The sequence below is a fragment of the Phocoena phocoena genome, chromosome 18 (genome assembly GCF_963924675.1).
Source record: "Phocoena phocoena chromosome 18, mPhoPho1.1, whole genome shotgun sequence".
NCBI classification, from domain to species: domain Eukaryota; kingdom Metazoa; phylum Chordata; class Mammalia; order Artiodactyla; family Phocoenidae; genus Phocoena; species Phocoena phocoena.
In genome coordinates, this window is record NC_089236.1 from 68,185,737 (window position 1) to 68,208,406 (window position 22,670).

The 22,670-nt window shown below is 42.3% G+C and overlaps 1 pseudogene; it reads left to right on the plus strand.

The window, feature by feature from the left end:
* Window positions 1–1,863: 1,863 nt before the first annotated feature.
* Window positions 1,864–19,596, plus strand: LOC136137560 (large ribosomal subunit protein eL8 pseudogene; annotated as a pseudogene).
* Window positions 19,597–22,670: the final 3,074 nt, after the last annotated feature.

A 22,670-nucleotide genomic window follows, 5' to 3' on the forward strand; every position in this document is an offset into this window, starting at 1 on the left:
TAACCACTGCACCACCAGGGAAGTCCCTCTGCTGTTTTTAGAATCTGTAAAAGTTCTGCTAAGTTCAACTAAAATTCAACGACGTAAAGAGGAGACGTTCTATTATCTTTGCAATATGGGAGGAAGAGCTCCAGCTTTGGAGGCAAGGAAGCTGACTTCAGTCCCAGCTCTACCTTGAGTGGGCGCTTTATTTAACTTATCTGCGGCTCAGAATCCTCATCTATAAAAGAGAGACAATAGTACCAACTTTGTTGTGAAGAGTCAAAGAGATAACACATGCCCAGCCCCAGATGGGTCCTGCCACATTGGAGACACTAAATAAATATTCAATATTTAAATGAATAATGGAATAAAGCACCGGGTATTCATGCATAGACTGCTCAATAAGGGTCAGGTTCCTCCTCTAAGTTGAAGCATGGGTGTGATTGAGGTCATCCAGGGGGAGAATAAAGAGTGAAAAGAGAAGGGCCGAGAATAGGCAGCAGGTACAGAGATGGGCAGACCAGGCGCCCATAGCAGACGCCCGTGGGAACTGCCAAGAGGTGGGGCTCTGGTGAGAGGGAAATGGGGAAGCCGAGCGGAAGAGACTCATCAATACAGAGATGTCTGCTGTCTGGTGCTGAAGATTAGAATGGAAATATGTCTGGGTGATTAGAAGATCAGGAGGCCTTTGGGTTCCAGGATCAAGGTTCCAGCAGAAACAGATGGCAACGCCAAAGAGTTTAATAGAGACCTTTCAGAAGGCTGGGCGCAGACTTACAGGCAAGTGACCAATGTGAGGTACCTGGGACTGAAAACAGCAGGAAGCCAATACCATCCCTGGGCTTACAGGAGAAAGGGGATCAGGGTCTCCAGGGCCCTGTGGACACAGACTGGAGGAGGGGCCATCCACGTGGGGTCTCGGGAGAGCAGGTAGCCAGTGCCAAGCCCATCCCTTCAGCGGTGGCCAGATGGGCGGGAACCAGTGCGCTGACTCTCCCCTGTCCTTCCACCCTGTTCCTCCCCCCACCCTCCCCTGTCCCCCCCCATCTCCCCGCTTCTTCCATCCCTCCCTTAATCTTCCCCTCCCTCCTCTCCCCCCACCCTGCTGTCTTCCCCTGGAAGCCGGAAGTCAAGGGAATTCAGGTGATGCCATCCTCAGAGGTCACCTTCTGGCAGTAAAAATGGAGAGTGGACCGATGGCAAAGGGAATTAGACAGCACCAGTGAGACGGCAGTTCTACCGGGGCGGGGTTGGGACTGGTGAGGAGAAGGTACGACAGGCCTTCTACTCACAGCCACTCTGGAAACAACCTGAATCTCTATATATACCTGAAAAACAAAACAACACAATGCCACTTCCTGTAAGACAGTCTATTGTTCAGAATCAAGACAGTGTCTCCCCAGCTGGGCTGAGCTGGGTTTGACTGCCTGCTGTCACCGTGAGCTGCAGAGCAAGCGCTTTTTGAGACTAAATAGAAACACCTCAGCGGCTCTGTCGGCTGGCAATGAGCCACTGCACTATTTCTCTTAAAAACTGTAATTCCCAAATCTGAAAACAATTTGAGAAAGAACTAAAAAAAGGACCGTGTCCGCTCCGCTTCTCTCTCTGCGTCATCGCTGTGGAGGGATGGGAGCTATTTCAGCTCCTCCTGCGAGGACAGATGTGCCCTGACCCACCTTCCCTCCCAGACTGCCCTGGGCTATCTTTGAAACTGGGTCTGCGCTGGGGCCCACGTGGCCTCAAAACCTTGGAGTGAGCCAAGAGGGTACTAAGGGCTAGGGTGGCAGGCAGCGGTGGCTTTTGCTTTTCAGGACGGCGTACTGTCCACCCCACTGGCACGCACACTGGCACATTTCGCACTGCGTTCTGCACCCTCCAAACATGAAAGCAGGAGTGCATCACCCCGACTGGAGGGAAGCCAGACCTCCTGGGTGGAACTGGAGCTGCAGCTCCTCTTTGCACCTGAGTGCCCCCAGGCCGCAGAGCACAGCCTCACAGTCGGAAATCTCAGTTTTCCGGGAGGACTTGCAGCTCATGGAGACGCTGGTCAGTGCATTAACTCTTTATAGCCTCTGTCCGGCTCGCATCAGCAATTCTGACAACCTCTGGCTTGGTCCATTTTCCTCCAGGCCCTGTTAAAACATCCTTTGCTAGCAATTTCCCAGAACTTCTAACATGAAGTGTGACAGGGTCAGGGGCTATGGGGGCCTAAGACACCCTCCCTCTCTTCAGGGGGTCCTATCAGTTAACATGTGGATTGAAACATATGGAATTGCTGTTATTCTTAGGTCAAAAATGGTTGGATGTCAGCATTCAACCTAAATCACAGACAGAGCCAGTAGTCGAAATATCACCTTCATGAATGCCTTGGAAAATGCCCAAAAATGTCCCAAAGACAAGGCTCTCTGGGGAAAACTAGATTAGAAGGAGCATATAACTGAGGCCTAAATGGAGTTTCCCATTGCCTTCGCAGAGAATTAATGACCAGGGCTGCAATACACTTTCCCCCAGAGCACAAGGCGGATGGGGGTCCTCCCCCCAACCAAGGGACGACTCACTGAGGTGCCCTGGTGGCCTCAGGAACTCCTGTGGAGGTGGCAGGAGGCAAGATGGGGGGACGGTGGCCCCTTGTCCTCATTCTGAACCCTGAAAAGGGGCCACCCCACAGGTTGTCCTGCATTAGCCTGGGGCGTGGACACGTCAAAGTGAATCTGGAGGCACAACATGGTTGCGATGATTAATGTTATGTCAACTTGGCTGGTCATGGGGAGCCCACATTACATATCACTTCTGATGTGTCTGTGAGGTGTTTCCAAATGAGATCAGCACTTGAATCAGTGGACTCGGTAAAGTAGATCATCCTCCCTAACGTGAGGGGCCATCAGCGAATCTCTTGAGGCCCTCGACAGAACAAAAAGTAGAGGAAAGAATAATCCTCCCTGTCTTTTGTTTTTTCCTGCCTCACTGCTTGAACCGGGACCCTTCACCGCATCTCATCCTTCTCTTGGACTTGGGTTTACATCATGGTTCTCCGGTCTCAAGTCTTAGCTGAATTACACCACTGGCTTTCCTGGGTCTCCAGCTTGTAGACAGCAGATCATGTGAGCCAATTCCTTGTAATGAATCTCCTTTTGTGTATGTGTATATCTCCCATTGGCTGTTTCTCTGGAGAACCCTGACTGATACGGTGGTTCCGCAAAAGAGCACCCTGTGTACTTTGCTTCCCCAAGCTACTCATGGCTTCCAAGGACATAGGTGGAACCGGGAAGTTCCCAGAGTCCCTAAGCGGGGACTCAGAGGCAGCTGAGTTGAAAGCAGCAATGGGCCTGCCATTGTGAGGGGTGAACGACTGGAAGCAGAGGCCTGGGGTGGACTCCCCGACCAGGGAGCTAGGTGGAGACTAATGCAGAAATGCAGGGTGCTTAGAACACCAGTAAGAACCAAGGCCAGGTCACGTGGGAGGGCTACCAGGCTCTACGTAGCCATGAGAACAAATAACACATTAATTCCCATCAAGACTATAGTTGCAAATGCCAGGAGGATGTGTGCCAAGAGGGAAACGTGCACCTAACAAAGTTGTGTAAGTCACTCCATGCTTTAGGCGTCCAGAAGCCATCTTAGGTAGGTGGGAGAGAATAGCATTGAAACAAACAACAACAACAAAAACACAAGTAACTATTGTAAAACACTGACTTACTAAAGAACCTGTTTACGTTTACTAGATAGACAATTTTTTCTCCTTATTGTGGTGATATTTATGAGAAAGACTAGGATAGCTATAGAAGAAAATTAAGAAACAGCTGAGAATATTGAGAACAAAATCTGTGACCTTACTATACTTATTAAAAGCAATTTATTTTGAACAAACAATACAGTTTTTGCTGGAACCTTGCATAATCTAGCATGGATTTTGGTATATACCAAATACATGTGCCATCCAAAAGTTTTAAAGTACAAGACTGTAATAGATAAAACTATTGGTCCCAACTCTTCCCTCATCCATGGATATAGATCCATGCCCTTTGTCATGGGATTTTGCAGTTACTGCTACACAAAAGATGGTGTGAACCTCCTCACCCCTTGACATTCTACTTACCCATGTGACTTGCTTTAGCCAAAGGCATGTTAGTAGTAACTAAACATGTGGTTACATACTGAGGCCTGTTCTCTATTCTTCCATCACCAAGAGACAACAGGCCCTGGCTGATACCAAGAGAAGAATGAGAGCTATATGGTGTAGAGCCATTCTAGTGGAATTGGAACTTGAAACAGTTGTCTCAGCGGCCTCAAATTCATGAGCAAGAAATAAATGTTTATTGCTGTATGACACTGAGATTTTGAGGCTGTTAGGCAGCTATAGCTGACTGATACGAAGACAGACTTTGTTTATTTTGCTGACAAAGCAAAAGACTTTATTGGCAAGGGGCTCTGGACAGAGAGCAGCAGGGTAAGGGAACCCTGGAGAACTGCTCTGCCATGTGGCTCATAGGCTCATGTTTTTTGGTAATGGGATTAGCTTTCTGAGTTGTCTCTGGGCAGTCATCTTGCTAGTGCCCATGTTGTAGGAAAGAAAGTGAAGCCAGAGAGGATGGCCATATCCCAGGTCTCAGGAGAGTCCCTGGGACGGCCACCAAGTGTGGCTTCTTGGCTTTGCACAGGAAAGAATTTAAGAGCAAATCATAGTAAAGTGCAAGATTTATTCGGGGAGATACACACCCCATAGACAGAGTGTGGGCCATCTCAGAAGGCAAGAGGCCCCAGGGTATGGGATTGTCAGTTTTTATAGGCATGGGTAATTTCATAGGCTAATGAGTGGGAGGATTATTCCAACTATTTGGGGGAAAGGGTGGGGATTTCCAGGAATTGGGCCACCCCCCACTTTTTTGGCCTTTCATGGTCGGCCTTGGAACTGTCATGGCGCCTGTGGGTGGGTCATTTAGCTTGCTGATGTGTTACAGTGAGCGTATACTGAGGCTCAAGGTCTGGTAGAAGTCAGTCATCTGCCATCTTGGACCTAGTTGGTTCTAACCAGTTTATGTCGTGTCCTCAATGGCTATGTCATTCTTTTAAAGGTTGTCCCCTGCCCCCTTCCTGTTTCATTCCCTCCGAAGAGATTTTACTCCCATATTCTTATAGGAAGCAGAGAGGCAACGGTCCATCTTCTGTAGCTGCTTCAGGGGTGAGTAGGGGTGTCGACCCTGCCTGTTAGGGAGTAAAAATCTCTGGATGCCTGATCTAGGGGACCCAGGGGCAGGACAGCTCCTTGTTTTAAGGTGGTATGGACTGGAATCCTCGCATAGCCGTCATCTTTTTTTTTTTTTTAATGCCAACTATTTATTAGCAAGGAAAATGGAAGAAGGCTCTTCTGACAAAAGAAAAAATGTTTTTCTAATAAAAGAGACATATTTACAATGAGTAAGAAATATCCAGTACCTGCCACATGAAGCCAATAGGAAAGTCCCAACAACTACCAGAGTGTCATTATTCCATGACCCCTTTACTTACAGAACAATTTTAAAATTATATATTTTGGCACATTATATAATATTGGCACATTACAATTGTGGAACAGTTGTAACTGCTTCCATAGCCTTCCTATGAATCTTCTTGAAGATGAATCACTAATGAAGCATCTGGACAACTGTAACTGTCTATAAATGACAGAAGACTTAAAAAGCACGGTTAGACATCTGATTACAGTATAATTGATAAAAAAGCTTGGTTACTGTTGTGACATAGAACATTTTAAGATAATTACTAGAACTATAGCATTATACCAGGACATATCCAAATTTTAGAAACTTTACATAATGTTTAGAATGTCTACATTAATAGCGTTCATCCAGAGTATATTTTACATAGGTTTATCACTCATGTGCTAATGCTCTCCATGTAATTTAACATACCAAATAATACTAGTTAAATATTTCTCTCTGAGGTGCCTCAGGGTCCCTCTAAACATCCCAAAGTTAGCTGGAAGTCAAAAGAACTTTAAGTAAAATTTGGTATTTGGGAAGTTTGTCAAAAAGTTTCAAAACATTTGGTTAAATAACATCATAGGTCACTGTGAGACAATACTTATTGTTTTAACCAAAGTTACAAGAGATCTCAAAAGCAAATACAGATCACTTAAAGGCAAAGAAACTCATACAATCTGTTATCAAAAGCAGCATTGCAAGAAAACTTTCTCTTAACAGAGAGGCAAGAACCCAAGTCTTTCCTCAGCCCATTCCGAGCAAAATCCATTAATCCAACTAAATTTAATCCAATCTTAGAAAATCCTGACTGTGCACAACTTTTTTCCGTTTTTTTTTTCATTCCTCAAACCTTCTTTCACTGAAAACATATATCTCACTTAAAAGTTTTTTCACTTCGAGTTACTTTTCTTGTTGACACATTTACAACAGATGTAATAAGGTCTTATTTGATCTCTAGTAAACCTAGGTACAACAGAAGTATTATACTTAACATTGATTACTCTAAAGACATGTCTATATTAATCAAAACAAGCTTAAGCCACCTTCAGTACAAGGTATCAGTTTAGTACTGAATATTTTCCAGATGACATGAACCTGAAATTCATTCTGGCCAGATTATTTTCTATTTCTGAGTATTTATATAAGTGCTCAACTTCCTTTAAATCAATTAAATAGAGCTCTTTTACAAATTAATTTTTGGCAATACCGTACATCTACAACATAGATGTATGGTATTGCCACATATAGATACATACGAACACACAAACAAACACAGAGACCTCATGGTTCCCATTCCAAAATTTCAGCCATGAGTCAGGTACAACAATGTAAAACCCATCAGTTACAAAAGAGGGTGGATTTAAATTGGGTTTCTGGCAGATGGAACAAATCAAGGTCACTTGTCTAGATGGCTAAACCCTTTTTACTAACATTTATGGAAAGGATGCTTAAGATTTCAATTTGTGTTTGACAAGTTCCACATCACCCCGTTTTTTTTCAAAATTTGCATTTTAAAAAGATGGCAGAGATAAGAGTTCCTGGAGAAAACCAAGTAGAACATTTGCATTTCAAAGGCATGGGAAGAGGAAGACAAGTTCCTCCTGGGATGACTTTTTTCCCCCTTTGTTCAATACTTATAAGCCCCTTAAGATAAATAAGGAAGGTTCGGGGAGAGGTAAAAGGATGGGTGGGCTTTGGATTATTTTTGGAGCCACACCTCTGGTCCTATAAAGACTAGATTTGTAAAACAAGGACAGGTTTGGGGTTTTTTTCCCGCCTCAAAGAATTGGGTGGCCACCTCAATGATATTGAAGGACTGATATACCCATTCACCTATGTTGGAATGTTTTACTTTTCCTGATTTAGCTTAGGGGAGAAGGTCTCCCCCAAAATTCCTAACAGGTATGCTTAGTTTAGTCATACCAGTAGCCTCCCATTTTGGTACTCTATTTTCTAACACTTTTGGGGTTCCTCCCTTGGTTTAAGAAATTCTTTAATTATGGCCCTCAGTCAGGTCTTTGATCTGTGGAGGCTTGCCTGCAGCCTCATGTGATCCCATTTCTAAAGGTAGTTGGACAATTTTTACCTACCCCCCCGCTTTTTTTGTCCATTCCATTCCTAACCTGTAGGCACCCTAGGCTTGAATTTTATAAGCACAGAGAGTGGAGGCATTCATGACATTACAGTGTCTGGATTTGTCCACTCAAAGGAAAAGAAATATTGGAAGTCTGAGTGCCGGGGAATGCAGAAGAAGGTGACATTTTAACACTGTGAACAAGTTTAACAGCCCATAGTTTAAGAACTTAGATTGGGGCGGAACGGAGACCTCCTCTGGCTTGGGACTGAGGTAGATTTCTCCAGCCAAGAGCAGTTGCTTTCTAACCCATAAGGGTCTCCAGCTTGGACTGTTGTCTGGAATTTAGTGAGCAAGTCCCTTCCCAACAAGGGGACAGGGCACTCAGGCACAAGCAGAAAATGAAGTGCAAAGGTAAAATTTCCTAGCGAGCAGTGGAGGGGAGGGGTGAATCGCTTGGTTTTGGGCTTTCCATCAATCCCCATTATCATACAGAATTGGGAGAACAAGGGTCCAGGGAAATCAGCACAGAGCAGGCAGCCCCCATATCTAATAAGAAAATAACTCTCCTACCTGCCATGTCAATGGTTACCCAAGACTCCTTCAGAGAAATGATCAGGTGTCCTTTGGGAGCCAGGGAGGGTCCCGGGCCCTGTCAGTCTTTGGTCCTCTCAGTCATCATCGATTTGGGAGCCCCAAGTCCCCTTTGGGACTGGGGGCAGTCCCATTTCCAGTGGCTCTCTCGTTTTCATATCGGGCAGGGTCTCGGTGGATTTTTCCCACAGAGGGAGTATTTGCCCTTCCTGTCGCCCTTCTGGCTGTACTTAAAACCGATCCTCTCTCAGTGAGACAGTGGCTCCAATCCAGGCTTCCTGGATCCTGTCCTCACCATGGGTCTTCCCAAGGGATGGTAACCCTGAGCTGTTACCATCTGAGGTGGTGCAGAGGTAGAGCTGCCTCCAGTAATTGTGCTTTTAGCTGTTGTCCCTGAATCCGTTTTGCCTCTTCAACACTATCTTTATTGTTAAATACTCCAAAGGCCAAATCCGTGAGCTGATTCATGGTGGGCTGGGGTCTCCAGCTCCACAGATGGGGCATTAGGGTTAAACAGTCCAGAAGACAGTGTCCCTGTCAGAATTGGGGGAGGTAGGAGTTCTCAGTTATGGAGCCCAGGGAGGTGGACTCATAAGAGGATCATCTAAAACATCAGGCTCAGGACTTCCCTGGTGGCGCAGTGGTTAAGAATCCGCCTGCCAATGCCGGGGACACGGGTTCGAGCCCTGCCCCAGGAAGATCCCACATGCCGCAGAGCAACTAAGCCCGCGCGCCACAACTACCGAGCCTGCACTCTGGAACCTGCGAGCCACAACGACTGAAGTCCGTGCACCTAGAGCCTGTGCTCTGCAACAAGAGAAGCCACAGCAGTGAGAAGCCTGCGCACCACAACGGAGAGTAGCCCCAGCTCACCGCAACTAGAGAAAGCCCGCACGCAGCATCAAAGACCCAATGCAGCCAAAAATATAAATTAATTTAAAAATAAATAAAACATCAGCCTCCCGTGGAGGAAGAAGGCACTTTGAAGGGATGTGAGCCAAGCACACCTGGCAGGAGTTCTTTAGACCTGGATTTTGGAATAGGGTCATAAATGTTTGGATGTATGGGACTTCCCCCCATTTACCTTCCCTTTTACAAAATAGGTCCAGCTGCAAGATGGTATTGTAATTCAGTGACCCTTTTTTTTTTTTTTTGGCCAGATCTCTTGGTCCCCTATTTTGTATTGGGGCCATGTAGTATTGCAAATAGAAATTAATTTTTTTCTTAAACCATCCTGTCTAAATTTTCCCCAGTTAGCTAATATGCATCCTAGCGGGGAGTCCTTTGGGGTGCTTGTAATTGCCTCCATTTCTTATTAGGATGTCTTGACAAGAGTCTGATGGATCCTGGCGAGGTGGTAGTTATTTGTCCTGGCGTTCTCCCAGTGTCAACAGTGGGGTCCCTGTGAGCACCCGATATCTGCCTGGTCGGTGAGCCTGAGTAGGCCCCTTGGATTAGTCAGGAAAAGGAACCAGAGCCAGTGGGAGAAAAAGCAACCAGAGTTTCAGGGCCTAAATCCTTCAGAGAAGGAGAGAGGAGACCTAGGCCCTGAGCCAACTAAATGGATTACCTTTATCATTGAAACAAAAGAAAGAGAAACAAATAGAGCCGAAGGGTAGGGCTGGAGTGCCACAAGGCAGTGATAACAATACAAGGCAAAAGCTCCCCTCAGGATATGATCCTTGTGATGTTGAGGAGGGGCTACCTCTCCACAGACAGTAAAAGGCAACACAACCTACTGGTAAAGCCAGCAAGGAAGCTCAAGTATCAGTAGACAGTCCAAGAAGTCAAGAGAGAAGTCGGAGGATATAAGAGAAATCCAGGAAAGGAGGGAAGGTGTGCAGCCACGACGCTTCCCAGAATAGAAAGGAAGGTGTACAGCCATGACACTTCCTAGGCCAGAGATTCGAAAGCCCACTGAGAAAGGTGCTCGCCCGCTGCCTCCGCTCAGGGGTTGATAAAGTCCACCTGTGACCTCCACAAGGGAAGTGCTCTCCCCCAACATCCTCTTGGGGGCGCAATGAGGCCATAAGCCCGAGAGCACTCGGGGAGGGACGACTGCAAATCTAGAGGAGGACTCAAGGAGTCCCCCCAACGTGGGCCCCCGACGTCGTTCCAGCGTCCCGGAACCGAGCTGGGACTAAAAACAAGCAGGGAGGGGGAATTGGGCTCGAGGAGCCACAGAGTGGAAATTCACTCAACCGAGTTGTCAACACTTGTCACGTGGTCTTAATTTGGATGTCCGGTGGTCGTCTTGGTGGATCTTCTCAAGTCCAAAGAGACAGAGCAATAGGAGAATGAGAAAGATGGAGGGGAGAAAAGTCTTGGTCTTGGTGGGCTCCTTCCTGGCCAGAGAACTGGTCTTTGCCAGATCCTACTTGAATCTACATGGCTCAGGACAGGTCACAGCCACGCTCCAGAGAGGAGCCATAGCCCGACAGGAAGATCAAAATTATGCCCTTTGAGGTCCCAAGTTGGGCACCAGAAAAGATGTTGCAGGAAAGAATGTGGGGCTGGAGGGAAGGGTCACGTCCCAGGTCTCAGGCGAGTCCCTGGGACGGCCACCAAGTGTGGGTTCTTGGCTTCGCCCAGGGAAGAACTCAAGAGCGAACCATAGTAAAGAGAAGGAAGGTTTATTCAGGAAGATACACACTCCACAGACAGAATACGGGCCATCTCAGAAGGCGAGAGGCCCAAAGACAGACTTTCATGTGATATGATCGATCAACATGGACCACAAACACAACATTAGAAACTAGAGGATATTTTGTGAAACCTCAAACAAGCACAGTGTATTTCCCACATTCCTTGTTAATATAGGAAAATGATATATCTGAATAACAGAAAACAGAATATAGATAAAATTTCTTCACTTCCCCACCACTGCCACAATAAAAATAAATCTTACCTGACAGGACTTTGCGTTTCACTTAGAAGACAAATTAACAAAGGAATAACAGCTATCTGAACTTCAAGGTTTTCCAAAAAAGGGATGTTATTTGGGGGAGGTAGTTAACTCAATGAAATCTCATCATATAAACTCATTACAAATTCTTCCTGAGTAGACAATTTTGGTGATGCTATGTGGTTCTGGTCAAAAACAAAGAAGCAAAGAAACAAGTATTAATTTTTGAAATTTAAGATGATTTTTTGATACATAACTGAAATATTAGTTTCAAGTGTACAACACAGTGACTCGACATTTGTATATATTGTGAAATGGTCACCACAATAAGTCTGGTTGACAACCATCACCACACATAGTCACACATTTTTTTCCATGTCATAAAAAAATTTTAAGATCTACTCTCTTAGCAACTTTCAAATATATAATGCAGTGTGCTTGATTATAGTCACCATGCTGTAAAGTACATCCCTACGAGTTAATTATTTTATACCTACAAGTTTGTACCTTTTACCCATCTTCACCTATTCACCCACTCCCCATCGCCCACCTCTGGCAACAATCTGTCCTCTCTGTCTACGAACACATGATGCCTCCAGCTTTGTTCTCAAGGTTGCTTTGGCTATTCAGGGTCTTTTATGGTTCCATACAAATTTTAGGAGTGTTTGTTCTATTTCTGTGAAAAATGCCATTGGAATTTTAATAGGAATTGCGTTGAATCTGTAGATTATTTGGGGTAGTATGGACATTTTAACAATATTCTTCAGTCCATGAGTACAGAATATCTTTCCATTTATTCGTGTCTCCTTCAATTTCTTTCATCAGTGTCTTATAATTTTCAGTGTACAGATCTTTCACCTCCTTGGTTAAATTTTTTCCTAGGTAATTTTTTTTTTATTTTATCAGAGTATAGTTGATTTACAATGTTGTGTTAGTTTCAGGTATACAGCAAAGTGATTCAGTTATACATATATGCATTCTTTTTCAGATTCTTTTCTCATATAGATTATCACAGAATATTGAGGAGAGTTCCCTGTGCTATACAGTAGGTCCTTACTGGTTATCCATCTTATGTATAGTAGTGTGTACGTTAATCCTAAACTCCTGATTTATTCGCCCCCCCCACGTTTCCCCTTTGGTAACCATAAATTCATTTTTGATGTCTGTAAGTCTGTTTCTATTTTGTAAATAAAGTTCATTAGTATCTTTTAAATTAGAGTCTACATATGAGTGATATCATATGATATTTGTCTTTCTCTGACTTACTTCACTTAGTATGATAATCTCTAGGTAATTATTTTTGTTGCAGTTGTAAATAGAATTATTTTCTTAATTTTTTCTTTCTGATAATTTGTTACTAGTGTGTAGAAATGCAACAGATTGATATATTCATTTTGTATCCTGCAACTTTACTGACTTCATTTACTAGTTCTAACAGTTTTTTTGTGGGGGTCTTTAGAGTTTTCTATATATAGTTTCATGTCATCTGCAAGCAGTGACAGTTCTACTTCCTTTCCCATTTGGATGCCTTTATTTCTTTTTCTTGCCTAATTGCTGTGACTAGGACTTCTAGTACTACGTTGAATAAAAGTGGCAAGAGTGGGCACCTTGTTTCTGATCTTAGAGGAAAAGCTTTCAGCTTTTCATCATTGAATATGATGTTAGCTGTGGCTTGTCATATATTGGCCTTTGTTATGTTAAGGTATATTTCCTCTATACCCACTTTGTTGATAAGAACCATTGTTTGAAAGGACTAAGGAACTTAAAAACCTAACAATTCTAATGGCTTTCTCTATTTAATGAAGCTTGAGATGGGAACATTCTCTAAATAGGAATAAAGAACAAATATCTATTCAATTTACTCTTTCTTTTTAATAAGGGTTGTAGCAGTCTTGCATCATTGCGTTCTGGAATCCTTTTTCCAAATCGTAATAATGTATATGATTGTTACAAGTGCAAATACAAGCCTGAAGACAAGTAATTCGTAGGTTTATATAATAACCCAACCAGATTGAATTTGAGATTGCCTCTGGTTTATAACAATTTCAGAAACAAAAGTGAGTAAAGGGATTTTAAATTCCAAAAGGACTAGAAACTCAAGTTCAAAGGCACCTTACTGAAACTTGTTTTAAAACTACTGAATCTCAGCAAGTCACTTATTAAAGGTCACAGTTTCAGTTCTAACAGAGGTTACAACAGGACTGACCACCACTATGTAATAACGTCTCTATAGTGTTTGTCTTCTTCTGTCAGGAAGAATTATTCATTCTTTATTCATTCAGCAAATATTTATGAATTGTTTCTGTTCTACCATTGGTTCTTCTAAGTCATAGAAATACTGAGATGAATAGTTTACATTTCTACACTCAAGGAGCTCACAGTTAGTGGGGGAGCCATACAAGAGAACCAGCCACCACAACAGAACACCAGTAGGTTGTAATCTATGAGTGCACAGAGGAGGGCAGCCAGCTGGGTCAGGAGAGGCCATCCAGAAGAACTGACACGTGGAACTTGGTCTTGAACAATAGATGGCAGTTAGCCCAACAGGAGAGGGCATTCCAGGGAAAAGGTACATCATGTTCAAAGGCAAAGCAAGGAGAGTATGGAGTATCTGGGGAACGACAAGTATTTGAGTGTGTACATACTTGGCAGTGGGGGAAGATGAGGCAAGAAAATCATATAGGGCCAGATCAGAAAAGAATTCCCATGCATGCTAAGGACATCCCAAAGACTGACTCTTGAAAGAGGTGAAAGACCAGCCTTGGGCCAACAAAGAACAGACTTTAATTGTGACACTACAAATCCATATTTAAGCCTATGGCATCCAGGGTATTATTACTCTTTAAAAAATAGATTTGTGTCAAGATTCAGAAGGAATCTCATTTCTAGCCAAGTTTACCAAGGGCAACATGATTCCATCAGCTGATTCTAATTAGACCTACACCTGCATTTTACATAGGAGCGGACCTTTGAGGACTAAGGAGCCAGTTTTCCTTCAAAATAATCAAACAGTGTCCATTAGCTATGGACAAAGGGTGGAGCCGTTTGGCACAAACTTGAAGAGGGTAGTCTGTAGAGAAAGGGGAAGCCTGTGAGCTGGACAAATATGATAGCAAGTGTCCTGATGATTATAAAACTAGAGGCAAAGCCAAGACCCAAACCCAGGTCTCCTGTTTCCAAGTCCAGTGCTCTTCCCATCGTTTCCTTCTTCTTGCTAGAGAGGCAGTAAAATGTAACCAGCATAGCTGAAAATCCACTGACTCTAAGTTCAAGTTCTAATTCTGCCACTTTTAAGTTTCCTTGTCATTAGCAGCTGCCATAGAACTCAGCATCCTCATGGATAAAATGAATGGGTTTGGGTCCAGATCCATGCTTACAACACCACTTATCTGGCCTAGTAACGAGGTAGTAACACCTCTGATTGTGAATGAGTTCTCCCTTCACCCTATTCCTTGAGGAATATAAAAGAGGAGCCTTCAGCTCAGAAAGGTCATGTGCTCACTGGCAGCCAGTGGCAGCAGCCTTAGATGCTAGAGTTCCACGTACCTTGTACTAGGAAAAAAAGAGTCCATTGTTTAAAAAGGAAGAAGAAATGAGCAAGTTTGTAAAGCACTAGCCTGTATGATCTCTAAGGTGACTTCTAGCTAAAAATAATGAACCTTATAGTATTGGGAAGATATGGGAAAATTAGGGGATGATTGAATCTGAGTTGATTCTCACTGAGTGCTATGTGCCTGGCACTATGCTAAAGGTTTCCTACATATTAGTTCATTTATCTTGACAGCAGCCCTGGAGGTGGCTATTATATCCATTTTACAGATGAGAAAACAGAGGTGAAGAGAAGTTGAATAACTCACCCAAGATTACCCAGTAAATAAGGGTGGGAGCTGAGATTTGAACCCCAGAGGTCTCACTCCCATTGGAAGACAATTAATGTGGCCCTTATAATTTATGAGGTGACCACAGTATCCTAAAGAAGATGTGTCAAGCTTTCACTGGCCATGAACCCTCTCAGGTAAATGTAACTCTGTAGAACCCCAGAGTCAGATCACCTTATGTTCATTCTGATGTCTGTACAGAATTTTTTTCCAAATCCAAAGCCTGGAACTATCTTCCACGAAGAAACAAGCTAATATAGCCTGGCATCCGATTCCTCATCTGTAAAATAGACATAACACTTACTTCTGAAGGTTGTACTAGAAATAAAACTAAACCCTTATCAAAGCACCTAGCTGGCACATCACCTCCACAATGATATTTTCTGGGGTGATACACCATTTGTCCTTCTGAACAACAATGAGCCAGAGGAAAATGGGAAGTAACGTAATACTCAACAAGAGGGAAATAGCTAAGTAAATTAGACTGCGTCAAACTCAGTGGGATATGAAGAAGCCATTTTAAAAGATAAGTATGAAGGCCATAACAAACTTTAAAATGTTTAATGTAAAAATACACAACACAATTCTAGATTTACCCTGAGTGTAATTACATACATAGGCTGCACTGAAAAGACTTAACAGAATAATAAAAGTAGAGTAGTAAGATTGTGAATTTTTGGGTAAATATTCATTATGGTGCTCAACATCGTTAGTTATTGGGGAAATGCAAATTTAAACTACACTGAGATACACCCACCCCAACACCAAAATTAAAGGACAGATAAAACCAAGTGTTGACGAGGAGCTACTGGAACTCTCATACATTACTATGGAAGGATAAATTCTTCCACCAGTTTGGAAGCCATTTAGCAGTATCTACCAGGCTAAATAGAGTTATGCCCTATGACTTGGTATTTTCATTCCTGGGTATAACTCTAACAGAAATAAGTGGCTGTCTTTACTAGAAGACAAGTATAAGAACATTCATGGCAGTATTATTCGAAATAGTTCCTCAAGGCAGAAACAACCCAAAGGTCCACCCACAGGAGAATGGATAAATAAATGTAGTGTATTCATACAATGGAATACAACACAGCAATGTAAAAGAACAAATTACTGCTACACAAAACAAGGATGAATCTCACAGACATAATGTTCAGCAAAAGAAGCCAGAATCCCATTTATCTGAAGTTCAAAAACAGGAAACACTAATCTATGGGGATAGACAGAGGCCAGAGGTGTGGTTTTGGGGGGATCCTGGGGGTATTGATTGGAAGAGAGAATAAGAAAGCCTTCTGGTATGCTGGAAATATTCTAAACTTAATCTAGGTGGTGGTTACACAAGTATATAAAATTCATTGAAGATTTGTATACTTTGGTGTTACATAAGTTTCGCCTTAATTTTAAAAAAACAAAAAATTATTAATATTAGTAGCATTCAGTTTTTAATAAATTGAAATCAGACAAAAATTTAAGATAAAATCTGCTTGACTTTCTCTCCTCTCTCTTTTCCCTTGAAGTTTCTTGAGTTTGGAGAATTACCTGATGTACTCAGTGGGAATACATTTCTAAAACAAAAACAGATGGCCATTTTAAAAATATTATGCAAAGCATAATGCAGTTAAATCAATTTTTGATCTTTTTTTTTGTTTTCACTTTATGACATTGGACAATCTTTTCTTCTCCAGCTCCTTCTGAGCTGTAGTTTGTCCACTTGTAAAAAGGATGAGAATTTTCGGTGCCTCATTTGAGCAATAAGAATTTGTGAACAAAATCCTGCTAGCACTCAAAAACTTTTGGATGTTTGGGGGAATATTTAGAATATGTGATGTGGACTTAGATGTGTTGGTAGATTCCTTTATAGTTAACAAGATTCTTTTTGTTGCAAACATTTCTCCTTTTTTAACTTCTGTCTTTTGAGTATATACTGTATTCTGAAACAAATTCTGAGAAGTTTCTGACAATTTAGTTGAAGTCACTGATATACTAGACTCGAGCTTTGTCTCTCCTGGAGTAAAATTCATGTGGAATGGAGTTCCAAAGAGACACATCGAACTCCAAATGGTAGCTTATCAGGGCACTTTAGGTAGCTTTGTAGATGGGGCAAGAGGCTTATCTGCAGAAATCCTTTCCCTGTGTACTGAGGACTTATCTTTTCAGGGTCAACCCCACATGTTCTTGGATCCCAGAATCTCTGTCTGAATCCACCCCACCACCTTCCTGACCTCCTTCCCTTCCAGATATCTGATGGTTGGGGCATCCCCTGACTGCAGTGACTTCCCCCATTACTACTTGTTATGACTTAAAATGGTTCCAAAACAGTGTCACTACCCATCTCTGTAGCAAATCCGCCTTACATCACATCATCTGTCTACAAGATAAAGAACACAGCTACCACCAGTTCTGCTAATGAAATGTGTCTTCCCCATGTGGGAAAAGACAACCCTGGGAGCTTCTCCCCCATCTCTGGGAGGCTCATGCTCCCCGGCCTTCCTCCCACACTTTTCTACCTGGCATCCTTCAGGTCTAGAAATCTCCATCCCGCCCTCAGTGCGCACCACCGCTGCTTCCCACATTATGGGCGTTCAGTTCATTCACCATATGAACTGAAGTCGGAATAATGGCATTTAGAATTCCACACTGATTTGCTATTAAAAGGGATCTAGGCCCGTGCCCCTTGGGAACAAGAGTTGATTTTATAGGTTACCATGAATATATCAGTACTGAATTAATTTAGAATTTCCAAAGTTTAAAAAACTCAGCTCTTTCAAATAACTGTGACCACAACCATAAACGTCAGACCACCAGATTAAGAGACAATAACCAAGGAGTGGTAGTGATGATTTTCAATCCCACGGAGCCTCTTACACAGCAAAAAGAGTCTGAGCTGAAAACAAGATTTACACATTACCTATTTCCGTGTTTTTTTTCCTCAGACACCACCTGGGCAGCTGACCTATTTCCCTGTCAGAAGCAATGACATGAGGCTTTATGTGATATTTTTCTACATCTGTAGGTTTGAAAATAAACAATTTCGAAAACCTGCAGCTCAGCACTTGGCATTTTACCAGAACTTTCCCAACTCCCAAAAGCCAGATCTGTTTTTTATTCCACTATGGAGTGCCTCATTTATCTTTCTAGGAGAAAATATACTAAAAACTAGAAAATTTGGTTCAGAGGATATATAATGGACACTTAAAACAATCATATAATAGTTCTTATGAAAAGCATATCAGGCCTAGGTTTATTTATATATATGTATATATATATATACTATGTAGATAGATTTGTATTTATATTATCTATGTATATATAAATATATAGATAGGTATATTATATACAGATATATTTATATAATCTATTGAGATATATATATATAGTCTACTGCCCCAATTTTTATTCTTTTCTATCTCTTCATTAGTAGATTAATAAGAGGTTGGGTAAGAGAGAGCAACAGAGCTAAAACAGAGACAAAAGACCAGTCTCTTAGTACAATTACTTACAGAATCCTGAGGATAAATTTCATAGTATAGCTAACATCATACCTTTATTCAAAGGGGACAAAAAGGGCTGGTGCTGTCTTTATAGCACATGAGAAATTCATTTTTCCTCAGCAAAAAGAAAAGTGATAAAAATGGATTTGATCTGCTCCTTTCAATTAAGAAAAAAATCTACTATGGTGGAAACATTCAATATTGCAGTCATATTACAAATGTTGAAATCTAGAAGTACAGATTTAAACTGCCCTTGAATGGTCAGATCTATTTCTCTAAGAATAATCTGGAAAACCCCTGTACAAGTGTAAACCATCATGTGACTCGGTGGCAAAAGGCCTGACACGGGACCTGTTGATTTGAAACATGTATATATATTATGTTGACCAAAACTTTAAATGCTAGCAAAATGTTTTAAAGTGTTTAAATCACAAGCCAATTATCATTTCCAGGTAGGCCTGCAAAATGGGGCACGTAACTGTTTGTGCCATCCGCTTTGTCAGTGGCAAAGGCTCTCCTCCGTGAGTGTCTGAAAGGGCCCCCTTTGGTGAGACAGTTCACCCAGGCCTTGGGGTGGGAGGGGTCCAAATGGCTATTCAACCGCTTAAGCTGGCCCACGAGCCCAGCCCAGAGACAAAACAAAAGCAGAAGCTGTTGTCCCAGCTAGAAGAAAGCCACCCACGAAGGGGAAGTCCCCACTGAGACCGCCTGTCCTTTGAGCAGGTGTTAATGTCATCCCCACCTTGTGGAGAACAAGAGGGCTCAGAAGGTGGCAACGGCACACTTGTGGACCCCACTGAGCTCGCTGGCCTCCTGCCTGCCTTGGGCCATGAAAGGGGAGTTCCCGAGTTCATTCTCAAGGGAAGGGCCAGGCTGAGATGTCTCATCTTCAGAAAGACTCTTCGCACGGGTTAACTCGGAAGACAGAGGAGCTCTAGCTAAGCTGGTGGAAGCTATTAGGACCAGTTATAATGACAGATATGCAGAGATCCACCATCGCTGTGAGGCAATATCACAGGTCCAAAGAAAATCTGTGGCTCTCATTGCCGAGATGGAAAGGCAAAGGCTGAAGATCTTGCCACCAAAGTGGGATGAAAGCACAATGCTAACTTTTCTGTACATAAAAATAAAAATTATCCTTCAAAAAAACCTCAACCTCATAACAGTATCTTCACTCTCCAAATTCCCATAGTGCTACTATACCCTAGAACACACAAACTCACGCATGTTGTTTTTCTAATTGAGTTAATGTGAGTGATGTGTCTTCTCTAAGTTATAATCTACAGTTTATAATCTCTTCAAGTCTAGAAAACGTTCTTTGTTGCTCCACCTTGTATTTTAGTTACTTGGTACCTGTCCTAAACCTCTCCTACCAGACTATAAGTTTATTGAAGGGAGGAAGTGTATGCTACTCATCTTTGGGCTGAACGGATTTAGGACTAAGATCATTTTGTTGTTGAAGTTGTTGTTTATATCGTCAAAGGTCCTAGGATAGTTCTGCTCACCCAGTAAGAGCATGGCAGCAAATGAGCAATGCCTAAATAGGGCCCCCAGGGACGCCACCGTGTGCCCACATCTACATCAGATATCAATCTCCCTGCCTCTGGGATTATCGCAACACTACAAGTGGTGAATGGGTTAGTAGTTCTATCATGGTTGTAACCAAAATTTCAGTGGCTTCTCAAGGCAAAAGTTTCTTTCCGATTTACAAAATGTCTGAAGCAGCTGCTCTCCTTGACATGGTGACTCAGTGCTGGAGGTTGCCTCCCTCTGTGACTCCTCTATGTCAAAATGGTCACCACCAAAGGGAAGAAGATTATGGAAACCTAGACTTGTTTTTAATTGCCTTGGACCAGAAGTGACAAAAGGCCCTTTTGCTCATGGCCCATTGGCCTAATCTAGACACCTGGCCCCAAGTCAATTAAAAGGGAGACTGAGAATTAGGGGAGTCCATGGAATATTTGGTGAGTATTGCTGGCTCTGCCATACAACTGAATTTAAAAAATGAACCAGGGGATCAGTTAAGGAATGCCACTTACGCAGAGAGATGTCTGTACCAACAAGGTGCACGACAATGATGTAATGTTTCATCGTATCATTGAAACAAGAGCTCCACCATTTTTATATACAATATGATCTAAGTTTATGAATTTACTTTTACCATTTTCAAGGAAAGCAAGTCCAATAAGAAAATGTGTTTTCTACTTCATATAAAGCAATGAGGTGTTATGATTTGGCTTTGGAAGAAAGTTCTTAAAATAATATATCAGGCTCATCTGTTGAGGCCCTTCTGCTGCAGCTATTGCCCAGTTTGCTATCTCTTATAATAGTAACCAGCTTTGAGGCCAAAATAAACCCTCTAGTTGTTCTCTAGAACACCCCATCTGCCTCATCCTTCAACACAAGTAGTGCTTCCAGAGCTCTTAATGGCTACGTCAGTGCACACTATAAATCAGTTGTCACGTGGCTTCATTCCATCCAGGCTGAAAAGATGTGCTCATTTCGTCTCTGTTGTAAGAATACTTGAATTTTTTAAATTTCATACAGCAACTTTCTTCATATCACTAGCTTAAAGATCATCTTTGGGATGGTAAACAAAAATTCTCTAAAAACATTCCTTTAGGATCAAAATAATACCAGAAGAGAATAATCACCAAAAAAACAAAAACAAAAGTTTTGCATCTTTTAACAAATGCATTTATTCTATTTATATGTACACAATAATCATGATGGCCCTTTTCTTCATTCACTAGGGGAAAAAAAGGAAAAGACCTATTTTTTGTAACTTATAAATAATATTTTTATAACTTATAATTCTGATAACTCCTTAAAGGCTGTGACCAAAAAAAAAAAGGTTATAATAATTACATTGGTATTCTCCCAATATTAGAAACGTTTTGAAATACAAAGGTAAAAACAATCAGAGAATGACATGAAGTTACCCTTTTTCCTCTTATTCTCCCTAGAGATACAAATGGAATTTCTGTTCTTCTAGAATCTCTCCCATGTGTTTTATTATGGTATCACATTCAAATCAAAGAACTAAGGCTGGGAAATGCCAACAGCCGGCAAGGGTACCAAAGAGAAGTTATTCTCTTCCTGAAATTTTTGCAATCAGGACCCGTTAAGAAATGATTACCCAGGGAGGGAGACGCAAGAGGGAAGACATATGGGAACATATGTATATGTATAACTGATTCACTTATAAAGCAGAAACTAACACACCATTGTAAAGCAATTATACCCCAATAAAGATGTTTAAAAAAAAAAAAAGAAATGATTACCCAGAATCAGAGCAAGGAGAAAACACACACACACACACACACACACACACACAGTCTAATTTAACATGTATACCCTACAAAAAATGTCCAATATGTCTATGTGGTCTCTTATTTTTTTACTTGATTCACTCACTGTATCAGTTCAGATGCTTTGGTGTTAATTGGAGAAAACAGAATCCGCATTGTCTTAAAAAATAGGGAATTAATTGGCTCATGTAATTACTAAGTCTAGAGCAGTGCCTCCCAAACTATCAGTGGTGAAGGACATTTGGTGGTGATGTATCGTTTTTTTTTTTCAATCCAGTGCAGATTTCTACATGGTCCTAATGCACAAGACTTGTACACAGATGGCACTACTTGCAACTCTTCTCTTTGTTGGACAGCACTCAAACTGGTCAACTACACAAATTCACTGGTCACACGTTGAGCTGTCATGGCAATGTCAAATCACTACAAACGTCTCTAAACATTTACTCTCAGCTTCTTTGTGTCATCGCAGAATGTAACAAACAGCTCACCCTACATTCTGAGTAGCACTGCTCTAGAGGAAGGGTAGGCATCAGCGTGATTCTTGCTCCATTGCACTGACATCCTCTAGGTTGCCCTCCTCTGTGTTCCAGCTGCTTTGGGGGCTGGTCTGGCGGTGTATGCAGGGGTTCCAGTCTATATATGACAACACGCAGAAGGGAGAGAGGGTCCCTTCAAGAGGAACCAAAAAGAGCAAAGGAGATCTGTCTCAGGAAGCCCTAGAAAATTTTCCACACATCTCATTGTCTTTAATTGAGTCACATGCCTGTTCCTGAACCTATCACAGTCAAGAAAGATGGCATTACTCTTGGAACAATTAGGCCCACTCCTGGAGCTGGGTGGGGGGGAGGCTCCATTCCTGGGGCACATGGGTTGCATGGGAGAAATAGTCTTAGAAATAAAATTGGGTTTGTGTGGTAAAGGATGGAGGGAGGAACGGATGCTAAGTAGGCAG